We start from the raw sequence: 8,561 nt of genomic DNA on the forward strand, positions 1-8,561 counted from the left end.
TCTATTTCTTTGCCAGTACCATGCTGTTATTTTTATCACAGTAACTTTGTAGTATAGTTTCAAGTTGGAGATTGTGATACCCCCTACCTTGTCTTTGTTGCCTATAATTGCTTTTGCTTTTCCAGGACTCTTTCTTTCCAAATGAATTTGGGGATTGTTTTCTGAATTTTCATAATGTATGCTGTTAGAATTTCAATTGGGATTGCATTGAATCTATATAGCAGTTTGGGAGGTATGGCCATTTTTACTATATTGGTTCTTCCTACCCAGAAGCAAGGGTTGTCTTTCCATTTTCTGAAATCCTCTTCAATTCATTTTTCAGAATGCTATAGTTTTCAGAGTAGAGGTCATTGATTTCTTTCATTAGATTGATTCCTATATATTCAATTTTTTATGCTATTGTGAAGGAAGTTGTTTCCTCAGTTTCTCTTTTAGGGGGTATATTGTTCATGTACAGGAGAGCTACTGATTTTTGTATGTTGACTTTATATCCAACTATTCTATTGAATTTGGTTAATAAGTCTAGAAGACTTTGGTGGAGTTCTTGGGGTCTTCTATATAGAATACATGTAGTCGGCACATAATGACAATTTGACTTCACTTCCTACCTTTATTCCTTTTATTTATTTCTCTTGTCTAATTGATGTGGCTAATGTTTCAAAATCTATATTGAACAGGAGTGGTGATAGTGGACATCCTTGTCTTGTTCCTGACTTTAGTGTGAAGGATTTCAGTTTTTGACCATTTAGTACAATGATAGCTGTTGGTTTTTCATAGATGGCTTTTATCAGGATGAGATAGAGACTGTGTATTCCAATTTTGTTGGATTTTTATCATGAATGGGTGTTGGATTTTGTCAAATGCTTTTTCTGCATCTATTGAAATGATTATATAGTTTTTGTCCTTGGCTCTGTTAATATAGTGTATTATATTTTTTGATTTGCATATGTTGAACCATCCCTGCATACCTGGGATGCATTCCACTTGGTCAGGGTGTATGATCTTCTTGATGATCTTCTACATTCCATTTTCCAGTATCTTATTAAAGATTTTTGCATCTATGTTTATTAGTGAGATTGGGCTATAGTTCTCTTTTTCAGTTTGGTCTTTCTTTGCTTTTGGGTTCAAGGTGATGCTTGCTTCCAGGAATAAATTTGGGAATATTGCTTCTCTTTCAATTTCATTGAAGAGTTTTAACAATAGTGGCAATAATTCCTCTCTAAATATCTTATAGAATTCACCAATGACGGTATCATTACTTGGACTTTTCTTGGTTGTTAAGTTTTTCTTTTCTTTTTTTTTTTGTTCCCAGGGGATTGAACTCAGAACCTTGTGCTTGCAAGGCAGACAGCAGAACCACTGAGCTAAATCCCTGGCCCAGTAAGTCTTTAACTAATTTTGTTGATTGCTATTGGGTTATTTAGAATTTTTAGGTCTTCTTCATTACACTTTGATAATTCAAATGTATCTAGAAATCTGTCCATTTCTTCTGTGTTTTCCATATTATTGTCATATAGGTTCTCAAAGTAGGTATTGATGATCCTTTGGATTTCTCCTGGGTCTATTTTAATTTCACCCTTTTCATTCCTAATTGCATGGATGTAGGCCTCTTCTTTACTTTTATTTGATAAGTTTGGCTAAGGGTTTGCCAATTTTGTTTATTCTTTTGAAGTACCAATTCTTTGCTCCACTGATTTTTTGTATCATTCTTAGTCTCCATTACATTGATTTCTGCTTTGATCTTTATAATTTCCTTGCTCATATGAGCTTTGGGCTTATCCTGCTCTTCTTTTTCTAAAATCTTGAGGTTTAGCATTAGGTTGTTAATTTGAGCTCACTCTGATTTCTTAATACGAGTATTCTCTGCTATGAATTTCCCTTGAAAGACTGCATTCATTTTGTCCTATAAATTCTGATATGTTGTATTGGGATTGTTATTTAATTGTAGAAACTGCCTGATTTCTTCTTTAATTTTCTCTGCAACCCATTGGTTTTTCAGGAGTATGTTGTTCATTTTCCATGTGTTTGTAAAATTCTTGCAGTTTCTTTTGCTATTGATCTCCAATTTCATTACACTATGGTCTGACAATATACAGGGGATAACTTCAATGCCTTTGCACTTACTTAAACATGTTCTATGAGCGAGTATTTGGTCTATTTTGGAGAACGACTCATGTGCAGCTGAAAACACTGCTTATTCTGATTTTGTGGGGTGGAAGACTCTGTAAACATCTTTTAAGTCCATTTGTTCAAGAGTTTGGTTGAGTTCTAGTATTTCTTTGTTTATTTTTGTCTAGTTGATCTATCTGTTTGTGACAGTTGGGTATTGAGGTCCCCCACTACTATTGTATTAGTGCTTATTTGACTTTCCATGTCCATTAATGTTTGTTTTACATAGTTGGGTGCACTGGTATTTGGTCCATAGATATTTATGATTGTCATCTCTTCCTCTTGGATTATTCCCTTTACAAGGTTATAGTGGCCTTTTTATCTCTCTTAATTAGTGTTGGTTTGAAATGCATTTGATCTGCAAATAGGATAGCTATTCCTGCTTTGTTTGCTTCCTGTCACATAGAGTATTGTTTTTCACCCTTTAAATTTCAGTCTATGGGTTTCTTTTTGAATTAAATGTGTTTCTTGTAAGTAGAATATTTTTGGGCCTTGTCTCTTGACCAGTTCTGGCAGTCTGTTTCTTTTGATTGGTTAATTGAGACCATTAACATTAATGGTCATAACTGATATATATTGACTTATCCTTGTCATGACCTTTTCCTGTTGTTGGATTCTCCTCCTTTGCATTTAATTTCTTGTCTTGCCTGATGAGTTCATTCTGCTGAACTGCATGGGGTTGTGACCCTCATTATCTTTTTTCTGGGATGTTTAAAATATTTTGGAGTGCTGGTTTGGTATTCATGAAGTTTCTCATTTGTTCTTTGTCATGAAATTATTTTATTTCTCTATCAATTTTGAAAGATAGTTTTGCAGGTTGCATCAATATGGGTTGGAAGTTGTTTTCTTTTAGGGCTTGCAATGCTTCACTCCAGGCTCTTCTTGAGTTGAGAATTTTTGTTGAGATGTCTGCTGTAATGGGCTTTCTTTTGTATGTGATTTGTTTCTTTTCTGTAAGTTCTTGTAGAATTTTGCTCTTCTGTTGAGTTTCTGGAATCTTAACTATTATATGCCTAGGTGTAGATTGGTTTTTTTTTTTTTTTAATCCTGGTTGGTTGGAGTTCTACATGCCTCACTTATTTGTATATCAAATTCTTTTCCCCTGCTTGGGAAGTTTTCTGCTATTAGTTTTTTGAACAGTTTTTAAAATTTTGATTGTACTATCTCCTGTTTCTTCATTGACTCTTATCAGCCTTGTGTTCTTCTTTTTTTGGAACATCTAGCTGCTGTTGGATTGATTTTTCATGTTCCCTTACTATTTTTAAGAAATCTTTCTTTTCCTGGTCACTAATTGTAATCCTATCTTCTATATCTGATATTCTGTCCTCACATTGGCTCATCCTGCTGCATAAATTTTTAATTGAGTTTTTAATCTCCTGGATATCTGTTTACTGGATTCCCTTTGTTTCCTATGCTGGGATTCCATCATGTTCTCCATCTCTTCCATTTTTTTTTTTAATCTATGTCTGCTGTAGTTATTAATCATGTCTTTCACTGTGGACACAATCTCTGTTGTTATCTGAGAAATTATTTGTGATTTTATTTTATCCAGATCCTCCTTCATTGCCAATTTAGGGAGTCCAGGTGGTTGAGTATCAGGTTGTTCCATGTTGTTGCCCCTTGTATTTGCCTTTGGTGATCTGAAAGTCTGGTTTTAACACTTGTTTAGATATCTTCTCATTTCAACTGTCTGCTGTGCCTTTATTGAGGTGGGCTTCAATTCTTAGGTCTCAGAGAGGTCTTCTCTCTTCTGCTCATCACTGTGCCAATACATAGGTTCAGAATAATAGCCTTCTGGATCCCCTCACTGGGTCGTTTACCAGGCTGGCTTCTGTTTTGGGCCTGAGTGCCTGTGCAACTGTTTTCCAGGCTGGAGCCTACATGCTCAAGCCACTGGTGCCTGGGTGGGGCCCTGGCTGGTTCCTGGGCACCCATGCTGCTGTTGTTTGGGTGGGCTTCTGGCTGGTTTCTGGGAGCACTTACCAATGGTCTCTGGCTGGGCCTCTGGCTGGGGCCTACATGCCTGCACAGCTGTTTTCCAGGTGGACCTTTGGCTCAGGCCTGTATACCCAAGCCACAGGCATCTGGGTGGGGGCCTGGATGGGGCCTGTACATCTGTGCTGCTGTCCAGGCAGGCTTCTGGCTGGGGTCTGGGCTGCTGAGCTGCCAGTGTCTGGGCCACTGTTACGTTTTAATATGTCACCCACAAAGAATGTAATGCCCAATACAGCAGTGTCAGGATATGGCATGAATTGGAGATGTTTAATTTAGGAGGGCTCCACTTGAACAAATGGATTGATGCCAATTATTAAAAGGGTTTGAAGTGGTATGTTTTGTCTTTTCTCTCACATTGTCTAGTCCTTCCTTCTACTGTGAGATGATGTGAGAAGTCTCTTATAATTGCAAGTCCCTTCACCATGGACTTCCCAGCTTCCAGTACTGTGAGAAAAATATCTTTGTTCTTTGTAAAATACCCAATCTCAGGTGTTTTATGTTAGCAAAATAATAGAGTAAGACCAACAACATATATCTGAAGATACATTTCTGAAGAAATATTAGAGCACATTGTCTACCCTTGAAAAGATTCAAAATTTTCAAATATGGTATCATTATTCTGTCATGTAAATAATTATCCATTTAATAATAAATTTTCAAGTAAAATCATATCAAATCAAACAAAACAAAATACAACATAACAAAAACCAAAAAAGCACTACTCCATTATATGCATATATTTCAATTTAAGAAATATTCAAATCTAAACATGTGCATTTTGAAATCAAGAAAAACTAAGTGATTTGCATATAATTTGCTTTATAACTAAGCCAGAAACAAAGTCATATCCTGTGGTAGAATACCTTACAGTGCTTATGTCCTGCACATGGATAATGGTCTATATGTGACACTGGAGAGCTACTAACATGGATCCAGAAGATTTGAAACTTTAAACACAGTTATATAATTTTTAGTGATTTTTTCTATGTCTCAGTTGTGTGGTTCTGGAGCTTAAGCTATGTAAGTGACAACAGAACACTGTGTATGACAAGTGCAGTGCAGCGCTAACTCTGCCTTCAGTGTCTGTCACGACATGGTCAGTCAAATTGCAATCACGTTACCTGAATTTGTGTGACTTGTCATGTAAAACAGAGCAATTTCAACCTACCAACATGTGTTATTAAGCAGACCTATAAATTTTCTTATTTAATTATTAAACCTGGAATTTTTGTGTTATTTTATAAGATAACAAGTTAATACATACTTTTTAAACTTATGTACATTAACTATATTATGTATTTCATATGTGGTCTTTGCTCAGTGTGGCCCAGGTTAGACAGAACACTGGACACCCATATCTTAGAGGTTAGAGTTTGAGTAGGAGATAATCTTTGTTGAGTTTTTCCATTTGTGAATTTTTCCATATCTACAGCACAAATATGTAAAGCATTTGATGAACTGGTTCTGATTCTGGTGAACAGTCATGGTTCCTTGAGTCAGTGTACAGGGTTCTGAGCTGAGTCCAGGCCCAGGAAAGCAGAGCTTATTGGTCCTATATGCAGAGGAAGAAATGTCAGCATGAATGCTACAGTTTTGCTGCTGGTGTCCCCAGATATTGACCTGTTCATCTTATGGTAGGTTTGTTAATTAATTAATTAATTTATTTATTTATTTATTGGTACTGGGGATCAAACTCAGGACCTTCCGCTTGTGAGGCAGGCGATGGCACCACTGAGCTAAATCACCAGCCTGGGTCTAATTTTTTATATCCTTTACATACCTATTAGGATGGGGAGGTTTAGACAGGTTTTCTATATGAAAATCTGGCAAGATATTCTTTTTTGTGGTGTTTTTTTTTGGTACCAGGGATTGAACTCAGGTCCTTGCGCTTGCGCAGCAGGCAGCAAAACCACTGAGCTAAATGCCCAGCCCCTCTTTTTTGTGTTTTAAATATTCCTGTGCACTCTAAAATCTACATAAAACATCCAACTACACTTAACTATGATCTCAGGATAAGATAAATGAATAGTAAACAGTAAGATTGAACAGTCAGAGAAATTGTTTATTAGCAGTAGAATAGAAGGGGAATGCAGTGGCACCTAACATGTGGAAAGTGTCGACCACTAAGTACTGAACCCCATTTAATTTGAAGAAGGATTTTTTTTTATTCTGCCTATTCCTATACTTTCCCAAACTCTAAAGAGAAAATAAATTTAATACTTGAGGTTAATATTAATGAGTACTAGGTCATAATTTTATGAGCTAGCTGTGACATGGCTTTAAAAAAAAAGGTAAGACTAATAAAGTAACTTAAATCAATATTGATCCTAAGTAGAAACTAAAGTGAAGCTTAAATGCTATTGGGAAAAATGATTAAAAATCAGATTAATATTTATGTCTTGGAAAGAGGCATAAATCTCTTGTACTTCTCCAGCTGCTGTAAGACAATGACATGTGGAAAGATATAAATCAAGAATGAACAATACTATCCAGTGTAATTTCATTTAATATAACAGAAACAAAAGTGATGATGATTATTGATTCTGGCAAATTTCATAGCATTTTATAGCCTACTACATGTGAATATCTTAAATTTTAGGTTAAACTAGAAGTGAAAGATTTAATACATTGATTTCAAAATTATTTAGTAGTTATAATGGGCAGGCATTGAGCCAAGCTCTGTTAACATGTAGATGATTAAAAAAACCATTTTAATCTAAAACGATTTATAGATTAGCAAGTGAGACAGATGGGGAAATTATTATTAAAGCAAAGCATTGATGGAAGCATGTAGGTTTCCTTTGGAAACTGGAGTGTTCCAGTGAGCCTGGGGGAGCTAGGAAATTTTACAGCAAAAGCTCTGATCAAAATTAAAAGCAGCAACTTAATCTAAATGGGTCACAAAAAGAAATTTAAAATTTTTAACATTATTATATAAAAGAGCACTAGGAAAATAACATCTAAAATGCACTCCTATACACATTTAAGAGTGGGACAGGGTAATGAGCATGCATGACACAGTAAGCCTATGGAGGTAGGACACAGAGACAGACACAAAAATGAGAAAGGAAGGTGGAGAGGGAATGAAGGTGAATTCTAAGACAATATTTTTGGGTGATTAGATGGAGTAGATCTGGGTTATATGCTTGGCTTTCTATATTCACAGCAGTTTGTTAACATCATTTTTGCTAATAGACCTGCGTGGAGTTTCTGCTCTCATCATTTCTATTAATAAAGTTTTTGAGCTTGTCACTTTTCTGTGCCTAACTAACAAAACACATCTCTTTTCCTTCATTGGAGATTGAATAATATTCAGAATCTCAAAACTTACTCTCAAGATTCTCCATTGTTTGTAAACAAGTTGTCTCTCCTCTCTCCTCTCTGAAATTCTGTACTGACAAGTGAGTCCCTTTAATGCCCTCTGTTGTATCTTTGTACTTTTGGGACTTACATCCATGTCTATCTGGGAACCGGCACTCTGCTATTCCCAGTGCCCATCTGTTGGTCTTCTTTTCAGATGGTACAAATAGCTCATTCAGACTATTTCAATTAATTAAGACTTTTAAGAGTGCATGGACAAGTTACGGCAGCAGGGTTTCCAACCTGTTCCTGGAAGATTCAGAAGCAAAACTCATTGATAACTGAGATTTTAAGACACAACAGCAGCAACTTCCAGGTTGGATGGAACTGAGGAAACAAAACAAAAACGAGATTAATTTGTCCTGTGTATGTTTTTTCTCCTCTTGATTGTTGACTCTCTTTCTCAACATAATTCATCTCATTCTAGGCTCTTCTGATTCATTGTATGTATTCTTCCCTTATGTATATATTTTGTTTTGTATCACTCTTAACCTATGGGTTTTCTCTATGTGTATTATAGTAAAGCTCTTGGATAGAGAAGATACGATAGGATTTATAAATTATAATCAAAGTATTACCTGAGGCCTCAGATTTTGGACACAATATCATTGCTTTTTAATTATCCATGGTCGAGGCAATAATTAGGTAAAATGTCTATCATGAGATATCTATGTTGGTGAGAAATTTTGAGCATGACAAATATTCAGACTTTGTTTAAATTTTAAAATACTTGCTTTTTAGCAAATATTAGTTTTTCAAAAATTATTTTATGACATCAAATTTCCTCATGATTTTAGAATTTATATTATGACTTACTTTTTCACAAGTTTGAGTTTTGCTTCTCATACTAGATTATGCAATCTTTGAGAGGAAGGACTTTAAAATACTTGTTTTGAACTTCTTACATTAATATTCTATGGTAACACATTAAAATGTCTGATAAATGTTTTCTGATTTAGATGCACAATTATTCTATTTTTTGTGAAACATTTCTAATGTGATCATTTCTCATTGCTCATTTATGTTGCTTCATTTGT

This window comes from Heterocephalus glaber, unplaced genomic scaffold (assembly GCF_053883595.1).
Source record: "Heterocephalus glaber isolate CG9 unplaced genomic scaffold, H.glaber_assembly_v1.0 deba00001523, whole genome shotgun sequence".
Taxonomy (NCBI): domain Eukaryota; kingdom Metazoa; phylum Chordata; class Mammalia; order Rodentia; family Bathyergidae; genus Heterocephalus; species Heterocephalus glaber.